The sequence below is a fragment of the Saimiri boliviensis genome, chromosome 19, assembly GCF_048565385.1.
Source record: "Saimiri boliviensis isolate mSaiBol1 chromosome 19, mSaiBol1.pri, whole genome shotgun sequence".
Lineage (NCBI taxonomy): Eukaryota > Metazoa > Chordata > Mammalia > Primates > Cebidae > Saimiri > Saimiri boliviensis.
This window is the reverse complement of record NC_133467.1, coordinates 5,503,008-5,529,873: the sequence shown is the minus strand read 5'-3', so window position 1 is coordinate 5,529,873 and position 26,866 is coordinate 5,503,008. Positions and strand designations below refer to the sequence as shown.

The 26,866-nt window shown below is 35.8% G+C and overlaps 1 protein-coding gene across 4 annotated transcripts in view; it reads right to left on the bottom strand.

Moving 5' to 3' along the window:
• Positions 1 to 26,866, bottom strand: part of BRINP3 (BMP/retinoic acid inducible neural specific 3) — a 375,313-nt gene that overhangs the window by 71,105 nt on the left and 277,342 nt on the right. The window lies entirely within an intron of this gene.

Genomic DNA, 26,866 nt, shown 5'->3' with positions numbered 1-26,866 from the left:
TTTTTTTTGAGACGGAGTTTCGCTCTTGTTACCCAGGCTGGAGTGCAATGGCGCGATCTCGGCTCACCGCAACCTCCGCCCCCGGGGTTCAGGCAATTCTCCTGCCTCAGCCTCCTGAGTAGCTGGGATTACAGGCACGCACCACCATGCCCAGCTGATTTTTTGTATTTTAAGTAGAGACGGGGTTTCACCATGTTGACCAGGACAGTCTTGATCTCTTGACCTTGTGATCCACCTGCCTCGGCCTCCCACAGTGCTGGGATTACAGGCTTGAGCCACCGCGCCTGGCCAAGAAAAACCTTTTTAAATATAAAATCTTAAATTTAAATAAAATTTTAAATATAAAATTATACCATTCAACTATACACCCTAATTATAACTGACCTTATTTGTAACTGACTTATTTGTAACTCTTTGTAACTGTTCATATTCTAATTTGTTACGACTAATCATTTAAAACATAAGTACATGCTACAGAAACAATGTTAAAAAAAATTTAAAGTTGAACCATGGGCTTTCGTTTCTGAGTCAATAATTGGGCTGTCTTTTCAACTGTCTGGTTTAACCAGCATTAGGAATAAAAGCTGATGCTACGCTAAAATAAACAAAATCAAGAAGATCTAATAATTATCTGAACACAAAAGATAGGTGAAAAAATTGTAGAAAGGTGGAAACAACCAGAATGTTAGTCAACAAATATAAGCATATACAAAATGTATTACATACATACAATAGAATATTATTCAGCCATAAAAATGAATGATACATGTTTAGGATATTACACGCAGTGAAATAAGCCAGAAACAAAAGGACAAATATATTATATGATTTCCCTTTTATAAAATATCAATACTGGGAAATGCAACTTTTTAACAAGTCACAGTGAATTATATTCATGAATATTGGGGTTGTTTTTTTCTAAATCAAGTAAGTACAGAGCCCTGGCATCTTTTGGGCATTGAAGGAACAGACTTTTATATGAAAAACAAGGAAAAGCAAAATAATAGTACTTTTTACACACAAAAAAATGAGAAAATATTTTATACGGTATATCTGTCCAACCGTATTTTTTCTTTTTCTTTTTTCTCTGGCAGTAGTCTCTCTATCCTGCAGCTGGAGTCCTGTGCCGTGATCTCGGCTCACTGCAACCTCCACCTCCCATATTAAAGTGATTCTCATGCCTCAGCCTCCTGAGTAGCTGGGATTACAGGCACCTGCCACCACACCCAGCTAATTTCTTATTTTTAGTAGAAACAGGGTTTTGCTATGTTGGCCAGGTTGATCTCCAACTCCTAACCCTGAGTGATCTGCCCGCCTTGGCCTCCCAGAGTTCTGGGATTAAAGGTGCGAGCCACCGCACCTGGCCAAAATCATTTTTTAAGTAAGCAGAGTATAACTAATGGATACATTTTTATAATTCCTATTTATTTATTTATTTATTTACTTATTTTTGAGACCGTGTTTTCTCTTGTTACCCAGGCTGGAGTGTAATGGTGCCATCTCGGCTCACTGCAACCGCTGCCTCCTGGGTTTAAGTGCTTCTCCTGCCTCAGCCTCCTCAGTAGCTGGGATTACAGGTATGCACCAGCACATCAAACTTTTTTGTATTTTTTTTTTTTTTAGTAGAGATGGAATTTCATCTTGTTGGCCATACTGGTCTCAAACTCCTGACCTCAGGTGATTCACCAATCTCGGCCTCCCAAAGTGCTAGGGTTACAGGCCTGACCCACCCTGTCCAGCCTATAATTCAAATTTGATTGTATCCTATATATTTTTTGGTCCCGTTTGTCTCTTTTGTGAAATTCCCTCTTTTGAATAAAGAGTTGATGCATTGAAATTGGAAAGCATTTCTTGGATTATTCACATAGCAGATGCCACTAGTACTTTGAAAACCACTCATTTCATTGTCATCTTTTACTTGAATAGTTTTGAAAAGCCTTTATTGTATTGTAGGTATACATATTTTAATTAGTAGGTATACATATTTAATAATTGTATTGTAGTTATGCATATTTTAATATGTAGGTATACATATTGTATTGTAGGTATACATATTTTAATATCTAATTAAAAATATTATAATATAAAATATAAACAGTAATTATAATAATCACTGTTTGTTATAATAGCATTGGGACAGGATTTAAATTTCTAAATTTTACTGAAGATAAAAAATATTTTAAAATTCATTTTTAACTGAACTACAGTGAATATAACAATGTATGCCAGCTGAAAATTGCCAGTATGTAATTTCTAAGAAATAAGGTTTTAACATGACACTTGAATAATTACTTCATTATGAAGTCATTAAGAGTCACCACTGTCACCCAAAACATTTATTGAACACCTGTTGTGCACAGAACGTACAGATGTTTCAGTCTATGACAGCAAGTATTGATAAACCTTTCTCTTTATTTTAAAAAATGACTAAGACACGCAATATTTTCAGATAGCATCTTCAGTATCTGAAATTCACTCTACTTAGAAGACTCCTAGAAATATTCATGTGGAAATCTTTTCTTTTACTGTTGAAAATTAGTTAAACTTTTATTTATAGAATAGAGAAATAAAATTTGAATGAGACATTAGATTTATAAATCAATAATTTACATAACTAAAAGCAAATAATACTTTATTTCCTACATAGCTTGGGGAATTACTAGAAGATGAAATGTTATCTGGCATCCCTAACAATTGTGTTTTATTTTTGTAGTTGTGTGTTTCCTGTAGAGCCACATTTTCCTGGAATATGGGTTCTCTGTCTTTTGATTTTCCATGGCAAGAAAAAATTTCTAGCAAGTAAGTTAATCAAAATCCTTGACACTACAGAAATACCGGGTTTAAGTCGGTAAGATACAAAATTGACAAGATATGAAAGAAGTGGGAATGTGATTAAGAAGGCTCAAGGCAAGAAAAGTTGAGACAAAAATTCCAGGCAATCAGTGTCCTGAATAGCAGAAAGTTACCAAGGGCTGAAAGGGCTTCTGATCCTCCAGGGAGCGCTAGTAACACACAAATTTTGACCCACTCTGTAACCCTTAACAGAATTGATTTTTACTTTTGCAAACCTTTTTTCTCCTAACATTTCTTAGGGACGATTTCAATGATTTGTATCAGTTTCAAATTTTCCCACCTTCAACAGCAAATCACTGATACGACTTTGAGTGGCCACATATCAATGTAAGTCTATTCAAACCATTCTATGAGCCATGGGTATAGAGTTTACCCTGAAATTGACAAAATGCTATAATGCTGCATAAAGTAAATGGCAAGCCTGTTCAATAGCTTGTGAACGAACCAATTTTATGAGACTACAAAGCGATGGGTACACGAGGGTATAAATCAGAAACAGATTCGAATTTCTTAGTAGCTGCCTAGAAACAAGGTACACTCTTTCGCACTGTTTTTTTTCTCTGAAAGATGCATCATGCTTTTACATTAAAGCATTTCAATATGTCAAGCCAATTAATCTGTCCTTCATTGGCTTGCCCTGTTTATGACCCCATTCAACTGTTTGAGAAATTACTTAAATAGAGCCTTATGTCTTAGAAGCTGGAAAACCCAGGTCTTCACTGTTCCAGTGCCCTTGCAGCTACAGAGCGAGTGAGTGCTTCATTTAAACCAGAAGGAACAGGGCTGCCACCCAGACTTTGATCTTACTCTGTTAGTGCAAAGACAAAGAGGGCGCTGGAGATATTCTCTCAGGAGATACTGTTTCCAGCAGTAAGGGTAGTGGTTACTTCAACATGGTGTTCATTGCAGTTAGCAGTATTGACCTCACTAAATACGACTTAACACATTTTTTTTTTTTTTAAAGACAGACTCTCACTCTGTTACCCAGGCTGGAGGGCAGCGATGCTATTTCGGTTCACTACAATTTTGCTGTCGTGCCTCACCCTCCTGAGTAGCTGGGATTAAAGGTGTGTGCCACCACGCCCGGCTGATTTTTTGTATTTTTGGTAGAGATGGGGGTTCACCATGTTGGCCAGGCTGGTCTTGAAATCCTGACCTCAGGTGATCCGCCCACCTTGGCCTCCCAAAGTGCTACGATTCCAGGTGTGAGCCATGTCTCCAGGCCTAGGCAAAATTTTTTTACTGTTTCCTGTATAGCACATGAGTAGGTTTCCTTATTTTTCTTGGTGATTTGATGTGTCATCCTGAATCTCTTAATGAATTTATTCAAAGAAGTCATACAGAGCCTGTTTTCCTTACTTACAGCAAAGAATATGGGCTTATACAGGTAAAGATATCAGAAGTGGTTTGGTAAAAGTTCCTAAAGAAACTTGAGAGCATATTTGGTTGGTTTCCTACTGACTGGGACAAAAAAATATTTATAAATGTATACACTACAAAGGGTGGAATTCTGACAACAGAAATTCCACCTCTGCCCACCTAGAATGAAGTGCTTGTTGCAGAAATGGCAGTTGGAACTATATGCCTGCATATAATTGAATGAAGAGCATGAAAAATTCAGACTGTGGATGAGTTTACTACTAACAGAGATGGTTTGCTTAAAGTGCCCCAATTCCTATCCATTCAAAGCACAGAATGAATGTGAGACTTTCAAAGACTGTGCTAAAAAAAAAAAATCGTTTACCTATTGCAGCTACAGGGCTTCAAAACAAACTTTGACCCCAAGACTGAATTTACATTCCTTTCAGATCTGTCATGTTCATGTTACAAACAACCGTGACTGGAGAGGCATGGGAATCTTGGAACTGAAGAGCAGATGTGTGGGATGACTGGACTGATTGAAAATAATCTAAACCAGGAGCTTTTGCTTTCCTGCTCCCTTCCGGCAATGCAGCACTTCTTGCTCTGTTTGAAGGGCTAATCTCATCTTACTGTATTCAGACATTGCAATGATCTTAATCAAAGAAGTGACCATCATCATGAAGCCAATTCTTACCATGCTTATCATGCCCCAGGGGAGCTTACTGAAAATATTCTAAGAGAAGGCTAATTTTCCTACAGACTACCAAGAATTTGCTCATTTTTATTGGAAGAAAAGGCATTAAATGAATTGGTAAAAAGAATGCTAGTGTCTCCAACGAGTGCTGTATGGGCGGTTTTCTGTAGGACAGGGACACGAGAGTGAAAATCTGTGTGAAATCAGTTCAGCTCTGACTTTATCAATAAAGATAAAATTACCCTCTCTACAGAGGTCCAGTAGCAACTATTAGCCCTCAAAGGCACAGTGGACACAGGTGTTGTAATACACAAAAAGTTCAGTGTTCTACTTAAAAGTTTAACCTGTAGAAATTTTACATTTACTAATCAGATTATGGCCCCTTGACAAACACAAGACCAGTGGCTTGAGGTCAGATTTAATTTGTATCATTAAAATAATAATAATGATAAGACATAGGTCTGACAACAAAGGCCTGGTTCAAATCATCATATTTAGAAAACTGCTCTATCAAATTCGCAGTCCTAAATCATTCCTGGATCATTTCAAAGACCAGAACTCCTGTATCACAGATTACCAAGCAGGGCAAATATTCCACTTGAACAATGAGTGATAATTTCTGGGGGTATGCCACAATATTCAGCAAATCACAACGTGGTTGTGTAAGAATCAGGTAATAAATTCAATTCCCCATATGCCCTTTACATTAGACCAATAAGGACTGTAACCCATAAGATGCTTACTTTCCAATTATTTCAGTAAAAAATTCTCATAGAAGAACATTGGCTTCATAAGCTATTATGGAGTAATATCAATTAAGGCAAAAATACAAAGTGAAGCTGCTTCTTTCTACTAATAATGTAAATCTAGAGTCACACTGCTTGTTTTTCATGCTTGACACAATTCCAGGAATTTGGGAAACATGCAGCCCTTGAAAATTGTGAAGGGAGTATTCATATTCCATCTCCAATTAACTCAGTGTTTTGGCTAATGCTTCAACATAGAGTTTGTCTAATTAAAACTGCTATTTCTGATGTGGTAGCTTTATCAGTGGCATGATTCTTGGCACCAGGGATAATGCTTCCTCTCTGGTATAAATTGTTTTCTCTATAACTGTAAACAGAGAATATCAGGAACAGTTTTTCCTTCATATGTCAGTCACAAGAGTTAAACATCCTCATTGTATTCTGGGGTTAAGTAATTTCTCAGCATCTGTGCTACAATTTATTTTACAAGGATGTAGATCATCTCATTGTGCCACAAGACATATTTTGTTAATGACCATAATACTGAAAAATATAAAATGTGAAATATGTAAAAAAAAAACCACACACACAAAAAAAGCCACCAGCAAGTAGCAGGTATTCTAGCTGGCATGAGGATTGAAAATAAATGTTATTTACTTTGAGAGTCTGGTGATTCTGTGCACATTTGGATTTCCTCTTCAAAATGAAGAACAAGTAACTTCTTCATGTCCCCTTACTAACAAAGATGTACAAATGTTGGAAGTTGCATAAAATGATTTCTCTGGTCACAGTATTGATAATAATGACTTCAGTGATCTGTATTGGTGTGGCAGATGTGCCAGCTGCAATTCTTTGGCTCCTTGATGCCCTCAAGAGTTTGCTTCTGCTATTGTGATTTCAGGCTTGTTCCTGGCATAGGGTCTGAGCCAGCATCTCCAATCCTCTTGTTGATTCTGTGAACTATCCAATCCAATGTCTTTAAATAAATTCCTTTTCTATTGCAATCAGATTCTGTTCTTGCAAGAATCCTGACTGATACAGCTAACTGAGGCCTCAAGGGCAATTACAGTCTGTAGTTCAACAAGATTTGACCAAATATTTGTTGAATGTCTACTGTGTACCAATCACTGTGCTAGTTGAGTGTTAAAGCCACAGTACTAATAATTATTATTGCTATAATAATAGTAATTTTACCAGGATTTTTGTGTTGATGAAATTATTATGAAAACAGTTAATTAATTATTATTTTCTTTTATAATTTATTTAGTGTTTTTCTATGTGCTGTGCTCAGCAATTCACATGGATTATCTCATTTAATCCTTACAACAGTCCTAGGAGATGGGTACTTTTGCTGATGAGAAAATTTCCCTAAGCAAGGTTCAGCAAGCTGTTCAAAGTGACACAGTTATTAATTAAAGCCCAGAACAAACCAACTTTGAAAAAAGCATGGTTCCTGCTTTAATAAACGTAAACTCTTGTAGAGTTGACAGAAAATAAAATTATGATTACCTACACTTAAAGGGAGCTTTTGTTTGGTAGACTTTTATAAACATTATCACATCCAATCTCGTAATAACAATGCGGTATGACAGTCTGGGTTTTTGAGATGTGGTGTAAAATAAATTTGAATTATAGGATCACTGCCAGAATAACCTATGAGAGGAAAATAATAGACCTGAGGAAATATAAAACGGAAGATAACTTTATATTTCTGTGAGGGTCAGAACAATGTTTTATTTTTTTTTTTTGTATTTTTCCTTTGCAAAAACCTAAGACATCATATCACATATACTATGAATTAAGCATACATTTTCTTAAATGTCTTAACCAGTTAAAAAGATTCAAAAGGAAATGGCTGAATCTAAATATAAATATCTACACAACAGTTCATGTGAAAAAGCAGAGCTTAGTCATAAAATGTTAAGCCCTGTTTTATGTCTTATGGGCCACGAATGACTCCTAGGGAAAAAACCTTGAAGTAAGATATGTATTACAGTTCTAACCCTTAATACTAATATGGATACCGAGAATTCAGGTTGGAAACAAAACTGCAAGATGAAAACACAGATACATTTTTTAACTTATGAATGAGAAAATGGAAAAGGAAGTTTTGGCAAAGGAAGTTTGGGTGGAAAAATTACAATGTGCGTAAATTGCAGATTGATGAATTATTAGTTGAAATGTTGTGCAATAACCTGTGATCATTGGCTACAACCAAAATTATTAGTACATATTCATGACTACATAAGTAAAATTCATGTTCAGTACCTTTTAAGTCTTAAGTATTCTTAAAGTCCTTTAACACTCTGAATTCTATATCTTAGTTATTGCTGTAATGCCTGCTGTACTGAAACAATAATCATGACTTAGATACGTTGAATAAATTTTTCCTAGTGTGATGCCTCCTACGTCATGCCTAGAGAAAAGCTGCTGAACAAACAAACAATATTTGCCTACGAGATCAAACTCAGTTGAAACCATGTACCCACTAGCAGATGAGAAATCCAGCTAGAGTGACGGTGGTGAGACATAATCTCAGAGAAGGGATTTTTTCCGCTGGCCTATGGGGTCAGTGTGGTTGACTAGATGCCCCCATAGGTCACTGTTTTTTTTACTGGACATAAATAAATCAGGATATGTACACAAGCATATTGCTGGTTCTGATTGTTTGGTTGCTTCTTTGTTTTTATTAAACAACCAATAGTATGTTGATCAACATCTAATGGAGAGAAAATTGGTGGAAAACACTCCACACCCTTTGAAGAGCAAGTAATAATACCCTCAAAGAAAAATACTCTTTCTTTTAAAGTGGAAACACTTGCTTGGCACTAGTCCCTCTCATAGGCCAGATATTAATTTTTTCGGCAATTTTTGTTCCTTTTCCCCAATATAAATGGAGGCCAAATAAGTTTAGTCATTTTCCTAGGAATAAAGATATACAGAAAAGTTAAATTAGTACTTAAACTAAGAAATTTCATTCATAATTTGTCTTTCATATTATGTTGCTACCTGAAATGTTAGATACGTTAAGCGAAAATGTGTAATAATTATTAAAATAATACTAATTCACATGTTATTTAACTATTAGGAAAGTTAAGAAAAAGCATAAAAGATATTATCCACTAGCCACACTGACTATGTCTACATACTACTAGGAGGAATGGGAAACTTGTCAGTGATTTTGCCCCAAGACAGTCGGCTGCAATCTAATCTGATTTTTAAAAATTTTGTTTTCTTGCCACACGCGGTGGCTCATGCCAGTAAACCCAACACTTTGCGAGGCCACAGCAGAAGTGCTTGACACCAGAAGTCTGAGACCAGTTGGCACAACAGAGTAAAACCCCAACTCTACAATTTTTTTTTAATTGCCCTGTTGTAGTCCCAACTACTCAGGAGGCTGGGGTGAGATAATCACCTAACCCTGGGAGTTCACAGTGAACAATGATTGTACCACTGTACTTAAACTTGGTGAGAGAGCAAGACCCTATCTCAAAAATATTTTAAGAAGTCTTTCTTGAGGTAGTTTTACATGTAATGGAAGTGCCTACTAGATGAAATACAAAAACAATGTGACTAAATTTTTGGTAAGTCAGTATCAGTGCTTTCGCTGACAAATAAATGGCTAACTCCTTATATACTAGTTAAATTTATTCTCAAATAATTAAATATTGACTTTTATGTACATGAGATGCTATGCTCTTTATTTTTATCATGTTATGTTTATAAATGAGTTGCCATGTTTCTTAGTTGTTGCAGAGTTTTTTCTCTGGATTGAATTAATCAAATGTGGTATGTGTTATACTCTTCCATACATTTTCTATAATATTACTGAAATTTGTCAGAAAATGGACTTTACTGAATAAAAACTGTATGTGATGCTTCTAATTGGTCATGTTTATTGATTCCAAATTAAAACACCTCAGACTGTGGCATTAATAATTTACAGATAATTGGCAACTGTGCTAACTTGTTTATCATGAACTTGGCACCCTTGTCATTAGTCTGAAGCTGGTATGTTTCCCCACAGATCCTTCTCCTTGGGCAATTCCAGTTTATACCGTATTAGTGAGAGAAAGTCACGTGGGATGTGGAAGGCTGACAGGAAGTGGGAGCCATCATCCTCAGAAGTTTATGATAAGGAACATCTGACATTCGAACAGTCTTTCCCAAAATGCAGGGAGATGATGGCTCCCACAGACACAACAGCTTCCATAGAAATGGTAGCATGTCCAGGAACAGCAGCTTCCAAACATCTCCCCAAGGCTCCCTCTTCACAGTGGCCAGATGCATGCAGTCTCTTGGATCTGTCTGCAAACTAGGTTTTCTATCCATGCCAGGGCTTTGAAATTAAGTGAATTAAGAATGTTTCTCTAGTTCTCTTTCCACCTTCTTCATTTCCTTTGTCTTCTCTACATCTTCATGTGAGCACTAATTCCCATTTCAAACCCCTTATTTCTATCATATTTTTGGTTATTTATTTCCTGTTTAAACTCAGATGAACAAATCAAGTAATGCAGCTGCTGCTAGTTTTCTATTACACACATTCCTCAATCATTACAACCAGAAGACTGATTCTGCTGTGGATAGCAATGGATCCAGATATAAAACTTCTTGCAGTATCTGGTGTATACATAGCAACCCATGTGGTCAATGAAAAAAAAGCAAGAATCTGTATATGGGGGAAGGGAGGCATTCACGGCTAATGTTTTCAGTTTAAGATTTAGGTCTTGTCCTTACTCCTTATTGAGGTTTCCTGTGTCCTTTGGAGTAAAATGCAGACCCAAAGCTGAAGCAGCCACATTGTAACCACGAGGAAAAAGTCAAGAGAAAGGGAAAGACACTGGTCTTCATCTCCTCAAGCCCTTGAAGCAGCACTGGCACTACCATTTCATTGCTGTTATACGCAGATAGTTGTTATTGAAAATGAGGAAGAGCGAGCAGGCATGGAAGGCTTTAAAGGTCCGAAGGTACTGAGTCATCTCAATTGATTATTCACAGTCAGTTACAGATCGAACTCCTTGTTCTACTCTTTCCCCCTTCTCACTACTGTGCTTGACTAGTCAAAAAATAAAATAAATAAATAAAGCAATAACTCCTAAAAACTACTTATCTCAAGAGCCCTTTACATTATTAGAAATTACTGAAGATTCCCAAAAGCTTTTGTTTGTGAAGATATTTTATAGGCATTTATCATATTAAATATGTATTTATTAATGTAAACCATTTACATAAAAGTAACATTATATGAATGCAATACATATAAATAACACATTTTTATGAATATAACTGTATTTTCCCAAAAAATTTTTTTTGTGAGAATATTAACATTGTTCCAATTTTGCAAACCTCTTTAATGTTTGGCATAAAAGAAAACATCTGGCTTCTCATATCTGCTTCTGTATTCAATTTTTCACAGTATTATACACCATCTAGCTTCTAGATCTCTCCTCTGTTCACTTGTAAGATAATAAAAGTGAAAACTGAAGGAAACAATATCTCTATTTTATTGTAACACGGGGCTTGATCCTGTGAACTGGCTAAAAGTATCTCAGGGACCAACAGATTTCTCCGGATATACTTTGAGAATTGCTGCTGCAAAAAATAATAAAATAATCACCTTTCATGTTTGTAAGTCACTTCAAAATTTACATGTTATGTCAATTAAAATCCACATCAGTCCTGTGATGTAAATCAGAGTAGCTCAGCTCTATTGACTCCCTTTTATTGTCAAGGGAACTAAGCTTCAAAGTGATAACATTTTCTCCAACATCTAATATCTAATACAACGTTGATACCTACTCTGCCTTGTCTTTAATGTGTCTTATTTTCCACTATGCCATAGTAGTTCTCCTCTGTGGAAAGTAATATTGAAGGGATAGATAGAAAAAATCTAAACTGAAAAATTTAGTTCTGAGTATATATGAACATATGTATATGCACACATGTACATTCAAACACATAAATATATTTATGATATATTATATACATGAGCCTATCTATACATACAAATGGCCAAACTCAAAGTTTATATATTTTGTTTCAAATGTAATATGTAGCTAATTTTTAAAATACCTGCGCAGTTTTTATACATAATAGCATTTAAATAATATAATAAAAAGCAGCACCAATTTCATAGTATTTATAGTATCTATACCATAGATACTATAGTATTTATAGTATCCTAATCAAAGAAAAGGGAATTCGTGATATTCCTAAGAGTTTACATGTAATGTTTCATTTTTCAAACCAACTAACATATTAAAGAGAAAATCCTATGTTAGTTCATATTTAACAGCTGTGGATCCTCTCAATAATTTTGCCTCTTTCTACAGATTGTCTGGGAATTTCATGAGGCAGAGAAACAAAACTTAGACAGTTATCATGTGATTTTTCCCCTGAAACACACCACCAAATATTAAAATTGGAGCATCCTATTTATTCTATCTACTGCAGAGCTGAGCATCTCTGACCATTGCTCTGAGAATCACCATTACTCTCCTTTGTGGAGAACTCTGAGAGCCAGTCATAAAAGATATAAATGATACCGCATGGCTTGAGAGCCTGATGCTTTGTAGACTCCTGGCATTGTGTATAAGAAAAGTGGTCTAATAATAAAATCATGGCAATATTACTTCTTTCTCACAACAATATTTTCAGTAGTAATCTAGGCAATAAAGGTAATAGCAAGTCTAACACCACTGGCAATATTAAATTGAAATAGCAAATTGCAAAGTGAGTGAAATTGTTGTCAGAGGGATTGATCTAGAGTAGAACCAATATTTTTAGCTTCCAAATAAATGTTCAATAAAATGATGCTTCACTATTGTGCAAACATTTAAATAGTGATTTACCAAAGATATATTACTTTAAAAAGTCTTCTATTCTTTCATAGACTGGGGCACAATAAAAAGAACTAAAAGGAAAACAGTTATTTTTATGTTCCAAAGAGTTTTAGGTGTTCATAATACATTACCTAACTCATCCTAAAAAACTAGACTCTCAGTATCCAGGAATGTTATTTTTACTTATATTGGAGTCCATAGAAACATTAGATCTTAGCCAGAAATGTTGCTGCTTCTCTCTACAAGCAAATGCAGTCAATAGGTTTAGAAATGATTCTTTACATATTAAAAACTAAAACTTTGTTCATGTTATTGTATGTTAAGAAAATATTTAAAAAGCATTATTATATATGTTTTACTCCTTATAGGACATGAAAAGCATAACAGAAATCTGTCATCTATCTATCATCTATTATCTATCTGTCTTTCATATATCAACACCTGTTACATTTCTGGTAACTTTCAGAAGATGCTAGATTTTGCTGCAGTAACAAAAGACCCATTAGATGATTAAAACAATTTATTTATTTCTCACATTACATGCCTTAGTCAATCAGTGTTGGGCTTTGCAGGATCTTGCATCATGGAGGTTCTATATTCTAACTGCACACACTGGAACATAAGGCCTTCCCGGTTTTCACAGCAGGGGAAGAGAGAGTAACATGTGTTTTTGCTTTGTTTTGTTTTATTGTCTCAGCCCATTAATGACACCCTTTCCTTGCATTAACCCTTTATTTTTCAGAACTTATCACATTGTACCATCTAACCACAAGAAAGCTAGAAAAAAATGAAAGAGTGAAAATGATGGTTGGGCATTCTGTTTCAAAATGATGACCATCAAATATTCCTTTCCTCTCATTGTTCCACATGCAGAACATACTCCACACCTCCCTGGGAAAGATGATCCAGCTATCCCATCACTGTATCAAGTGCAAAGATCAAGTTCCACTAGTCTGTTAATCAATTTCAGTTATGGCTCCCATTGGTCTGCAAGTCGATTATAATACAAAGTTTAAATAATCAGTTATTTGCCTCCAATACTAATATTAATGTTGGAGGAACAGAATAACCACAATAAACATAACCATTTATAAAGTACACAAATGGGAGATACAAAGTCAGAATTAGAAGTCATCCTGAAGCACTACGTGACAAGTGCATGAAAAGGTCCTTACTTTGGAGGTGGTTTTCCTTTCGGAGAGGTTGTTCTTAATCACGGCCCTTTAATAGTAACCCCACTTCCAGCTATTTTGCAGATATAGTTCCTGGATGGTTACATTTCTTTACATTTTTTCCCCCTTTGTGCCTCTTTTAAATTTAAAGGGACTGGCTACTTTAAAGCTATCAAGATTTTAAATGAAGACCACACCCTGACTGTGAGGTTCCACAGAACATGTGTCCCTCAGGCTTTCTCATTCCTACTTTCACTGCTTGGGGCCAAGAAGCAGTTAGCTCTTTTAACTCTGGAGAAATGAAATCTCTGACTCTGTCTGTACCATGTACCAAGGAGAGCTCATCTGTTTCTTTTAACACAGGGCCAAACACAGCCATTAGTCATCAACCCAAAACACAAAGACTGCTTCTTAATCTCTTTCTAGGGAGCTGAAATTGTGTGAGGGAAACGGCCTTCCTAGCAAGTAACTGCAGATGACACTACTACCACAGGATAACACTGGCTGACATATTGTTTTGCTGCATCTCCAACCGACTACCAGGCCAAAACCATGCTTTTGTTTGCTGGTTTGCAGTGGAAGTACCCAATTCTAGCGCACAATTTCTGCAGCAGTCAGGAAAGACAAGGTTGTGATAACAAACCTAAGATGTATTATTTACACAAAAAAGATAAAATAACCAGATTATTGAAAAAAAAAAAAAGAAAGAGTATGTATTGGTAGGAAACTACGATCTGATATTTACAATACTAAAACCCCATAAGCTCTAAAAACAGAATCAGAATTCGTAATTGATTTGACAATTAAGCCTGATTTTCCCTAAATTCTTTTGGGAATAAAAGTTTCTTAATGCATTATGATGCAATCTCAAGCAAACTGGAATGTTTTATCACATGCACTGCAGTCGGCCCTCCTTGTCAGTGCTCCACATCTGTGGATTTAACCAGCTACAGGTGGAAAACAGAAAATTTACAAAGTGGTTGCATCTGTACTGCATACGTAGAAACATTTTTTTTCTTGTCATTGTTCCTAAACAATACAGCATAACAATTATTTACACAGCATTAGGTTGTATTAAGTATTATAAATAATCTAGAGATGACTTGAAGTATATAAGAGGATTTTTGCCAGATATATGCAAATATTATGCCATTTTATATAAACAGACTCAAGCATCCATGGATTTTGGTATCCTTCGGGGTCTTGGAACCCCTGGATACCAAGAGACTGTATTTGTATCATATTTTCATTCTAAAAATAAAATATTATAAATTCTGTAACACATTTTCTCCAAGGGTTTTGCATGTAGTACTACAGACCTATAAATTCTAAATAATGCAGAACAATAGGATATCATAGGTGACTGCTTGTGCATAAAACTTTGGTACACAATATGTTTCTCTGGATTTCTTATAGTTATATTTTTAGCTTGTCTCACTTTCAATATATGTTTATTTTTCTTTCTGAATATTAGTGTATGTTGTTGTTGTTAGTGTTATAACCATTTGCATTTTAAATATGCTTAACCAGAGAAATTGTTTTTGTGTAAGCCAGTTGTAATGCCACACTTCGCAAATGCACATTTTTGCCAATCAAAATTTTAACATTTTATTACTGTATAGGATCAGAAGAGTAGAGAAAGACATCTAATGAATTATGTAAAAATGTTGATGCTAAAAACCTGAATACTAGTTCTATGTATTTCTTGCTTGCTGATGAAGATTAATCACACCTCAGAGCATATACGACTGTTTTGCCAGCAGTGATAGAAATTGAATTCCCTTTTTCTTACAGTCTCTACCCATCACTTATGTAAGTATCTGTAAATGTACAGACAACCACTATAGAGATTAAAGGAAACAGACTTGCTAAAAAAGAAATATTAGACAAATTGGATGAGTTAAATGATAAAACAATATCTGAGTAATGAAAAAAAGTCAAGAGAAATTGAAGAACTATAAGGGAGGTAATGCATTTAAATTCAGTAGGTTTTATTTCATACAGCATTATTTGAAATATTTCCATGAATGAAATTTGATTATCAGCTTAGTAGAAATAACTGTATATTCTAAACTGAGCAGACATCAGTAGAATTAGATCACAGCTACCTTTCTCCTTTCTTTTATTACAATGTCAGCATAATATTTAAAACGCCTCAGCAAACTCTTTCCTTCATAACTTTAATAAGTAGATTTGCCAGGTGCAGCACTAGCAGGAGGCCCATAATATATTTAAGTTGGAAAATGAGGCAATTATATTTCAAAGTTCTGATTGGCTACATTTTAATTTCAGAACTATGAGATGAACTGATTTAGCTAGTGGCTTTCTGGAGAAATCTCCCACATCTGCACCTGTTCATTTTATTAAAAGAGAAACACCTTGCCAGGGGTGAGAAAAAGATATTGGTCACAGAAGCAATGACAGCTTGGTCCCTCTGCTTTTACTATTGATTACATTTCTTGACAGTCACATGGGAAGTTAATTAGTAATAGGCAATTAACACTCTTGAAAAATAATGAAGAAAACATAATTATATTGAGAACCCTCAAAGACTGTTTGTAATCTTAAATGTGATATTCCCAGGTCACTTTGTAAAGCTCTGGCACCTGAGGCCTTGACATTCTTTTTTTCTACGCTGTTTTGTCAACCCAGTCTCTGTCCCTAACAAAAAACAGTAATTATTAATGCTCTATTTTCTTATTTTAAATTAATAAAATGAATACTGAATTTTCATCAGTCTAATTAAAAATCTCCCAAGGAATCTCTCAATGAAAACAAGACAAAATTTGTTTTGCATATAAAGTGAATAGTCTTTCAAGTAAAATACATCTGCTGTCAGCTTGTGATGGGTTACTTTTATTTTTTCCCCCCTTTCTCCATTAAGGGGTAGTGGCTCCATGAACAGACTCTCAAGCTGTGCCACTTAGGCTCTAATCTCTGCACTGACACTCAGAAACCATCTGACCTTAGAGACAGTTCTTTGTCCTATCTGTCACATAGTTTTCTGTAAAGTGGAATAGTGTTGGTTTTGTACTATTTTACTAATTTTATCTTGAGTGAACACAGGTGATATTCATGGTAAATAATGTGTCAGCCCTCCTTTTCCCTAATCCTCACAGCTGTGGTGACATGAGAATGGTTGATGCCATTTTCTTTTTTTCCAAAACACAACATGCCTTTGACTTGGGACCAGGAGAAAAAACATTTTCTGCACACAAAAGGTAAAGAGCAGCTGCCTGCTGCCTGTTTGAAAAGGTCTAATGGGCCTGATTCCTAATTTCGCCTGTTGGGTATTTCATTGAAATCTCTCTCTGTGTCTCGCATTTTACATGACTGTTTCACAACCTAGCGGTGTATTCAAATCCAGAATCTTTATTCCTCCTTCAAATGTGCACACCTATGGATATAGCTGTTACAGTCTTTCTGGTACTTAGGGGTTTATGCATGAAACTGAGTGAGTTACAACTATTTGGACTTCTTGGGTTGATAAAAGAAGCTTTAGTATCCTTTTAGATCACAGAGATTTGTTCCCAAAATAGAGTAAAAATGTTATAGATATAACACGGTATATTTTTAGGAGAATAAGTAAGACATTTTATGGGAACTTTAAGAAATCCAGGGAAGCTACGTATTCTCAAAAGTAACAACAGTAGCCACCCAAGAGTATACTGAGTATCATTCTAGATCATATTATCATATTATAATGTTTGCTTTGGCCATCAAATGTAATTTAGAAAATACAAGAGGCAAATGAAAATTGGTTTCATTTACCATTGTTTTCCTACTTAAAAAATTTTTTTTTTGAACCTTTCATTCTTTCTGTTTAGGTTAACTTTAGTAGCCATTAATTTAAGGAGATCTTTAGGGACAAAACTATCTTAGTTTTCCTTCACTGGAAACTACAAAAATCAATTTAATTTCGGAAGGATATTTTTTGCTTGATATTGAATCATAGTTAACATTTTCTATTAGCACGTAAAAATGTCACTTCCTTCTCATTCTCTTAGTACTTGATAAAAATTATTGAAATTATTTTCCACCTCTAGTTAAAGGTTGTTTCTCCCTTGCTGTTTTCAAGATCTATTTTCTTTGTATTTTCAAATGTTAGACTGTTATGTGTCTTGGTGTGGATTTCTTAGTGTTTACCCTATGTAGGATTCTTTCAACTTCATAAACTTTAGGTTATGTATTTGTCAAATTTTTGAAAATTCTCTGCTCTTATATCTTTGAATACTGTCTAGACCCTTCTTCCGCCTCTTCTTGCAGGATTCTGATGATAAGAAAGGTGGATCTTCTGTGAGAGTCCTGCAGTTCCCCCACACTCTGCTTATTTTCTTTCACAATATTTTCTCACTGCTGTTCAGATAGGATAATTTCTCTTGTTCTACCTTCCGGTTAAATGATTCCTTTCCTTGTCTTATTAATTCTTCTGTTGAGCTTATCCTTTGATTGTTTTGTTTTAGTTACAATTTTTACTTTTACCATCTCAATTTGGCCTTTCTTGATAACATGTATTTCTTTGCTGACTGTTTGATTTTAAAAAATTAACCTTGTCCAAAGCAGGTATGGCCTTTGTATTCAACTGAGGGAGGTAGTCTCTGACTTACATGGTAGGGTTTTTGCTTTGTTGGAAGATTTGAATTATTAAAGATAGTCTGCAGTGTTACTTAGGCAGAAGGCTAGGCACATTGACAATATTTAGAATGGAAAACCCATACCAGAAAGACAAACAATGATTTACTGTGGGAGCATTGGTTCACACAGTATCCATTGACACAGAGACTAAGATCAATCATATGGACTGCCAAATAATCAATTATGCCTTTGTGAGGGATACACTGCTTCCCTTGGCCAACTTTAAAATGTATCAATTTCTTGTAATTACTTATAACCGTAAGTGAAATAACTAACCTTCAGTGATGTCTATGGGTCCTTCATGTGAATTATCACAATTGAGAGTGATTTTGGAAAATTCCTTAAGTTGCAATTAGTGTCATAAATGAGGAAGAAGTACATTGTGAGAACTATTACCTCTAACTTAGCAATCAGTCTAACTTACCACATTAAGACTTTGCATTTTTTTTCTTAGTTTTCAAGCATGATCGTAATTTTCATTGAAGCATGTTTGTGACGACTCTTTTTCAATCTCTGTCAGATAATTCAAGCAACTGTATTACTTTCCCATTGGCATCTTTTGATGATCTTTTCTCATTGGAGATTTTTTTTAGAACTTCATATAAGTAATTTCAGTTTAAACCTGAACATTTTAGGCATTATTTGAGAACTACTGGGGCTTATTTAAATGTGTTTGCAAGTCATGTCTGACTCTGCTCAAATAGGGAAGAAGGATAATGACAGATTAATGGCAAGTAAGCATGGAAGTTTTAAATTCCAAATTCGTCTTCCACTGAAACCCCTGGGGAAGAGGGCTTCTCATTACAGCTGGGAAAGGGTGGTAGGTCAGTTTTCCCATGAAGTTTTTGCTGATACCATTCTGGTAGTGGGGAATGAATGCCTCATTAATACTCTGCAGATATCTCCACTGACACTGCTGGGGTTTGAGCTTCTGAGAAAAGTCCTGACTTTCTGACTTTCCAGTAGAAGTCTTTTGACACAATGTGGATGGCTGTAATCATTACCACTCAGTGGGGATGAAAGTACAGGCTCCCCGCTTGGCTTTCTATCATCCCATCACAATAGGGCTGTTTGGGGTACTTCATGACAGCCTGATGACGGCAGAAGCCCAGACTCTCCACTTGACCTTTAACGACAGGGGTAGATTAGGGCTGCAGCATTTTATGTGGTGTTTGGCAGGAGCGGGGCAATTCTTGTCTGAAAGTTGTCTATCGCTTTCTTGCCCCTTTCCTGATTCTGTCTGTGCCTAGAGAGGAGACTTTTCTTTTCTCTGTTCCCACTGGTATTTCCAAGTTTCTGGAGAATGTACCATATAGTGCTTGACATGTAAGGCAAAAAAACATATTTTAAAAAGTAACAACGAAGCTCCAAAGAACTGATAGTTGTATTTTTCTCATGTCCTACAGTCCTTCTCCAGAATATGAACAACTGAGCACTTCTTAAAGTCTTATGCTGATCTTATATAGAAAGTTTTAGCTAAAATTCTTATTTTTGGGGGCAAAAATAAAGTTGCGTTAATATTTTTCTTATTAAAATAATTTATTGTGGCATAGATGCATAATTTGAGATCTACTCTCTTAATAATTTTAAGTGTACAGCACACTGTAGTGTTGACTGTAGGTGTAATGTTGCACAGTAGACCTTTAGAACTTGTTCATCTTTCTTCAGAAACTTTATACTCATTGATTAGCAACTTTCTTTTATTTATATATTTCTTTATTTTTTGTCATCAGTTATTTAATTAGGGTTTTAAGACATTCAGAACACCAATTTGTGAGGATAAATTCCATTCGTCAGGGCAAACACAGACCACAGGTAGCCCTGGAGCTGGGGAATAGCTGTGATTTATGGTAAATTTTGTGAGCCCAGAGCTTTCTGATCCATCTGTGCTGCTCTGTAATCTCGTATTTCCGTGTGGACGATCTCACCTTCCTGGAGTCGGGGCTTCCGCAGCTGCTGCTGCTTGAAGTAAGCATCAATAAGATGTTTGGGGATTTTTACATTGCTGATACCAACTTTGGTTGAGGCGGCAGTGACAGATTTCTGGGGTGTTCTTCGTAGAGGAACTTGATTGAGGACCAGAGGTCCAGTCACAAGTACCAAGCCACCAGCCAGCTGCTTCAGGAAAGCCCCCCTCTTGCCCCTGTGGCTCCAGCGAGGATGATCAGAGAGGTCGGGGTGACGCTGGCTCGCAGTTTTCTCACATGCTGACTCAAAAAGGTGATTTTTTTTTTTGGCTGAGGCTCAACAGCTTTCGAGGCACATCTTCAGTAGGATAATATCTGGGCATTTTGTGAACTTTAACCACCAACTGGTTTTGTAGCAGCTGCAAGAACCTTTTCCTTTTTCTTTCCAACCTCGGATCTAGCCGCTGAGTACTTCCTCTTGTACATACATGGCCTTTCTGGAATCCATGGCAGGAGGGGAACACCTGCCAATCCCTCTGACAAGGACGGGATGGCGGCTGCAATGCGGCTTCCCCTTCTTGGGCTTTTTAGGCTTCAGTTTACCTTTTTTGACTTTGCCACCAGGATCAGCCTTCTTGGCTTTGGGTTTCTTCTCTTTAGCATCTGGCTTCTCAACTTCTTCAGCCGCCATCTTTCAAGATGGGAAAAGTGATCAGCAACTTTCAATGTCTCCGTCTTCCCACCTTTTGGCAATACCATTTTACTTTTTGATTCTATGAATCAGACTATTTTACATAGGTCACATAAAAGAAAACATGTACTATTTATCTCTCTTTCACTAGCTTTTTTCACTTAATATAATATCTACAAAGTACATCAATATTGTTACATAATTCAGAATTTCATTCTTTTGATGTGTTGTTAAAGAATTAGACTATCTCCATACTATATGTTGTGAATAGCACTGTAATGAACATGAGATGGTTAATGTCTCCTTGAGTTATGAATTTGATTCATTTGTTTAAATAACCAGAAGCAGAATTGTTATATGAAAAATTCTACTGAAGTTCTATGTTGACATTTTGGAGGAGCTCTCATACTGTCTACCATAGCAGCTTTGCAACTTTGCAGTCCCAAAAATAATGCGCAAAAGTTCCAATTTCTACGTGTCCTTGCCAAAATATAGAAAAATGAAAGAGAACACAGAGCCTGGAAATAAATCCATGCATAGGCAGTCAATTAATCTTCCACAAGGGTGCCAGGAATATGAATGCGAAAAGGATAGTCTCATTAACGAATAGTATCTGAGAATGCAGTTATAACATTAAACCTGAAACCAAGAGCTGGTTCTTGGAAACAGTAAACAAGACTGATAAAACACTATCTTGAATTAAAAAGAGAGACAAGTGGGGAGGGAGAGGGAGATAGGGAGAGAGGGAAAGAGGGAGGGAGGGAAGGGGGGGGAGAGAGAGAGAGAGAGAGAGATCCAAAAACCCCAAAATCAGAAATAACACAGACAACATTAAAATCGATTACGCAGAAATACAAAAGATACACAGAGACTACAATGAATATTTCTGTGCATACCAATCAGAAAATCTACAGGAAACCGATAAGTTCCTGCAAACCTACAACCTCCCAAGATTGAATCAGGAAGAAAGTGAAAATCTCCTTGACCAATAAGAAGTTCTAAAATTGAATCAGTATTAATGAAACTACCAAACCCCAAAACACTTGGACCAAATGAATTTATACCCAAATTCTACCAGATGTACAAAGAAGAATTCTCACCAATTCTAATGAAACTACTCGAAAAAAATAGAGGAGGGGCTCATCCCTAACTCATTCTACAAAACCAACATCAGCCTGACACCAAACTTTGACGAAAGTACAATGAAAAAAGAAAATGTCAAGGCCAATACCCTGAAGAACATAGATGGAAAAACCCTCGACAAAATTCAAGCAAGCTGAACCCAGCAGCATATTAAAAATCTATACCACAATCATGTAGGCTTTATTTCTGGGATGCAAAGCTGGTTCAACATATGCAAATCAATAAATCTGATTCACCACGTTAACAGAATTAAAAGCAAAAAGCTTATGATATTCTCACTATATGCAGAAAAAGCTTTTAATAAAATTCAAAAGCGCTCCATAATAAAAACTCTCAACAGACTAGGCATCAAAGGACATGCCTCGAAATATTAAGAATTATCAAAAACGAACCCAAAGCCAATACTAAATGGTCGAAATCTGTGAGGAATTCCCACTCTCATCATTCCTATTCAACATAATACTAGAAGTCCTAGCTAGAACAGACAGAGAAAGAAATCAAAAGGCATCCTTTAAGGAAAGAAGTCAAACAATTGCTTTGCTAACTAAAAGACTGTATACATAAAAAAACATCCAAGAATCCACCGAAAGTGCCATGGAACTAATAAGTGACTTCAGTAAATTTTCAGAAAAAATTTGTACAAAATCAATGCAGGAAAAAATGGCATTTCCATACAGCAGTAAGATGCAACTGATAGCCCAATCGAAAAGCCAATTTCATTTACAATAGCCACACACAAAAATAAAGTACCTAGGAATATATCTCACCAATGAGGTGACATAACTCTACAAAAACTGTAAAACACTGCTGAAAGAAATCAGAGATGACAAATGAATGGAAAAATATTCCATGCTCACAGATTGGAAGAATTAATATTATCGAAACGGTCGCACTGCCTAAAACAACTGACAAACCCAACATTACTTCTATCAAACTACCGACATCATTTTTCACAGATTTTGAAAAAGATACTGTTCTAAGATTCATATGAAACCAAAAAGAGTCAAATGGCCAAAGCAACCCTAAGAAAAAAGAACAAAACCAATGGACTCACATTATCCAACTTCAAACTATACCGTACGCTGCACTAATCAAAACAGCATGATGATAGTACAAAAACAGACACAGACCAACAGAACAGAGCAGGGAAAGCAGAAAAAATGTCACACATCTATCTCCTGATCTTTGACAAAGCTGACATAAACAAGTAATGGAGAATGGCATCCTCATTCAACAGATGGGTTCTAGAAGAGCTGGCCAGCCATATGCAGAACATTGAAAAATGGACCGCTATCTTTCAACATACGCAAAGATTTACTAGAGATGAATTAAAGATTTTAATGTAAGACTTCAGACTATAAAGAAGAAAACCTAGGAAATATTCTTCTACATATAGGACTTGGCAAATAATTTATCACTAAGTACTCAAAAGCAATTAAACAAAAACAAAAATCAACAAGTGCGAACTAATTAAGAGCTTCTGTGCAATGAAAGAAACTATCAACAAAGTAAACAGACAACCTACAGAATGGGAGAAAATATTCACAAACTAGGCAACTGACAAAAGCCTAACATCCAGAATCTATGATAAACTTGAACAAATCTACAAGAAAAAAATAAACAAATAACCTCATTAAAAATGGGGAAAGGACATGAACATGTACTTCTCAAAATAAGATATATAAGCAACCAGCAAACACACAAAAAATGCCATCATCACTAATCATCAGAGAACTGCAAATCAAAAGCACAATGAGATACCATCTCTTGCCATTTAGAATGGTTATTATTAAAAAGTAAAAAAGAAAAACAGATGCTGGCAAGGGTATGGAGAAAAGGGAACACTTACATACTGTTGGTGGAAATATAAATTAGTTCATTCACTGTGGAAAGCCATCTGAAGATTTCTCAAGGAACTTCAAACAGAGCTACCATTCTACCCAGAAATCCCATTATGTGTATGCCCAAAAGGAAATTTATACCAAAAAGATACATGCACTCATATGTTCATTACAGTACCATTCACAATAGCTCTGACATGCAATCAACCTAAGTGCTCATTAATCATGGATTAGATAAAGAAGATGTTGTTCAAATAAATGATGGCCTATTATACAGCCATAAAAAGAACAACATCATTTTCTTTACAGCAATATGGATGCAGCTGGAGGCCATTACCCTAAGCAAATGAATGCAAGAATGGAAAACCAAATATTTTGTGTTCTCATTTATAGACTTATAGTGGGAGCTAAATTTTGGGCACTCATGGATATAAAGGTAGCAAAAATAGATACTGAGTACCACTAGAAGTGGGAAGGAGGGAGGGAGGCAAGGTTTGGAAAACTACCTATTGTGTAACTATGCTCACTACCTGGGTGATGGGATCAGTCATACTCCAAACCTCAGCATCAAACAATACACCCGTGCAACAAACTTGCAAGTGTACATACCCCCTTAACCTAAAATAATAGTCAAAATCATTTTTTAAAAAAGAAAAAATGAACCTCCTGCCATATTCCATACAGAAACATAAACCCAAATGGATTAAAGACTTAAGTCCTGAAATTTAAAAACTCTTAGAAGAAGACATACAGGAAGAATTTCATAACATTTGCCTTGCCGATTATTTCACAGATATTGACACCAAAAGCTTGGGTGTCAACAAAACCGAAATGTAGGACTACATCAAATTAAACAACTTTTGCACAAAAAAGGAAATAACCAACAGAGTGAAAATGCAAGCTCTAGAAAGGGAGAAAATATCTGCAAACCTTTTATATCTGATAATGGGTTAATTTCTAAAATCAATAAGGAACTCATACAACTCAATAACCAAAAACCATTAACCCAATTGAAAAATGGACTGGAATAGGTATTTCCCCAAAGAAGAAATAGAAATGGCCAACAGGTTTATCAAAAATGCTCAAGTCGTCTCTGGTCATCAGGGAAACGCAAATCAAAACCACAATGACATAACACTTTACATCTCTCAGGATAGCTATTATCAAAAAAGAAAACAGACCAAAAACAAAGAATAAGAAGTCACAAACATACATTTTAAGAATAAATTGAATCTCTTAGATATTACTATATTTATAAATTTAACATAGATAGAAAATTGGCTAAGCTGGCACAGAAATCTAACCACCTGACTCTAAGAAGTAATAATTACATAGATTACAAAGGTGTAAAATCGGTAGAAAAAATAATGTAGACATCAATGCCTCCTGCATGTATTTCTATCTTGAACGTATGTAATGTCACCTACTAGATTACAGTACTCAAATATAAATATTTGATCTAAAAATTTATGATAGCTGTATAAAACATCTGCAGGTAACTGAGTTACTCTATCAGCAATGCACAAAAAGTATAAACTAAATATCTAGGTTACAAGCAAAAGGAATAGACTATAAAAGCATATTTAAAGGTACAGTTATTTCTTTGTGTTGGGAATACTCAATATCCTCCTTCTAGCTATTTGAAACTGTGTATTGCTGAACATTCCCAACAAAAAGAAATGAGGTTTAAGATAATTAATATGCTAATTACTCTGACCTGACACCATGCATTATAAATATGAAAATATCCCTAGGTACTCCATAAATAAATACAATAATATTATTTGTTAACTTAGTCATTTAGAAAATTAAAATAATAATAATAAAGTAACGGCCAGGCACAGTGGCTCATGCCTATAATCCCAGCACTGTGGGAAGCCGAGGAGGGTGGATCCCCTGAAGTCAGGAGTTTGACACCAGGCTGGCCAACATACTGAAACCCCGTCACCACTGAAAATACAGAAAATTAGCCAGGCATGGTGGCAGGCGCCTGTAATCCCAGCTACTCAGGAGGCTGCCTTGAACCCAGCAGGTGGAGATTGCAGTGAGTCAAGATGCTGCTGTTATACTCCAGCCTGGGCAACAAGAGTAAAACTCAGTTCCAAAAAAAAAAAAAAAAAAAAAAAAAAAGGAAAAATTATTTCAGGTATATTTATAAAACACTTTCTTTTGCCCACATAGCCAAGACAATCCTAAGTGGAAAACAAACAAAAAAAACAAAAAAACAAGGCTGGAGGCATCATGCTACTCGACTTCAAACTATATTACAATGCTACAGTCATAAAAACAGCATGGTAAAGTTACCAAGACAGAGATATAGACCAATGGAACAGAACAGAGGCCTCAGAAAAAAAAATGCCACACAACTACAATCATCTGATCTTTGACAAACCTGACAAAAATAAGCAATGCAGAAAGGATTCCCTACTCAATAAATGGTGTTGGGAAAACTGGCTAGCCATATGCAAAGAGCTGAAACTGGCCGGGCGCGGTGGCTCAAGCCTGTAATCCCAGCACTTTGGGAGGCTGAGGCGGGTGGATCATGAGGTCAAGAGATCGAGACCATCCTGGTCAACATGGTGAAACCCCATCTCTACTAAAAATACAAAACATTAGCTGGGCATGGTGGCATGTGCCTGTAATCCCAGCTACTCAGGAGGCTGAGGCATGAGAATTGCCTGAACTCAGGAAGCGGAGGTTGTGGTGAGCTGAGATCGCACCATTGCACTCCAGCCTGGGTAACAAGAGCAAAATTCCATCTCAAAAAAAAAAAGGAGCTGAAACTGGATCCCTTCCTTATACCTTATACAAAAATTAACTCTAGATGGATTGAAGATTTAAGCATGAGGCTTAACACCATAAAAAATTCTAGAAGAAAACCTAGGCAATACCATTCAGGACATAAGCATAGGCAGGGACTTCATGACTAAAACACCAAAAGCAATGGCAACAAATGCCATAACTGACAAATGGGATCTAA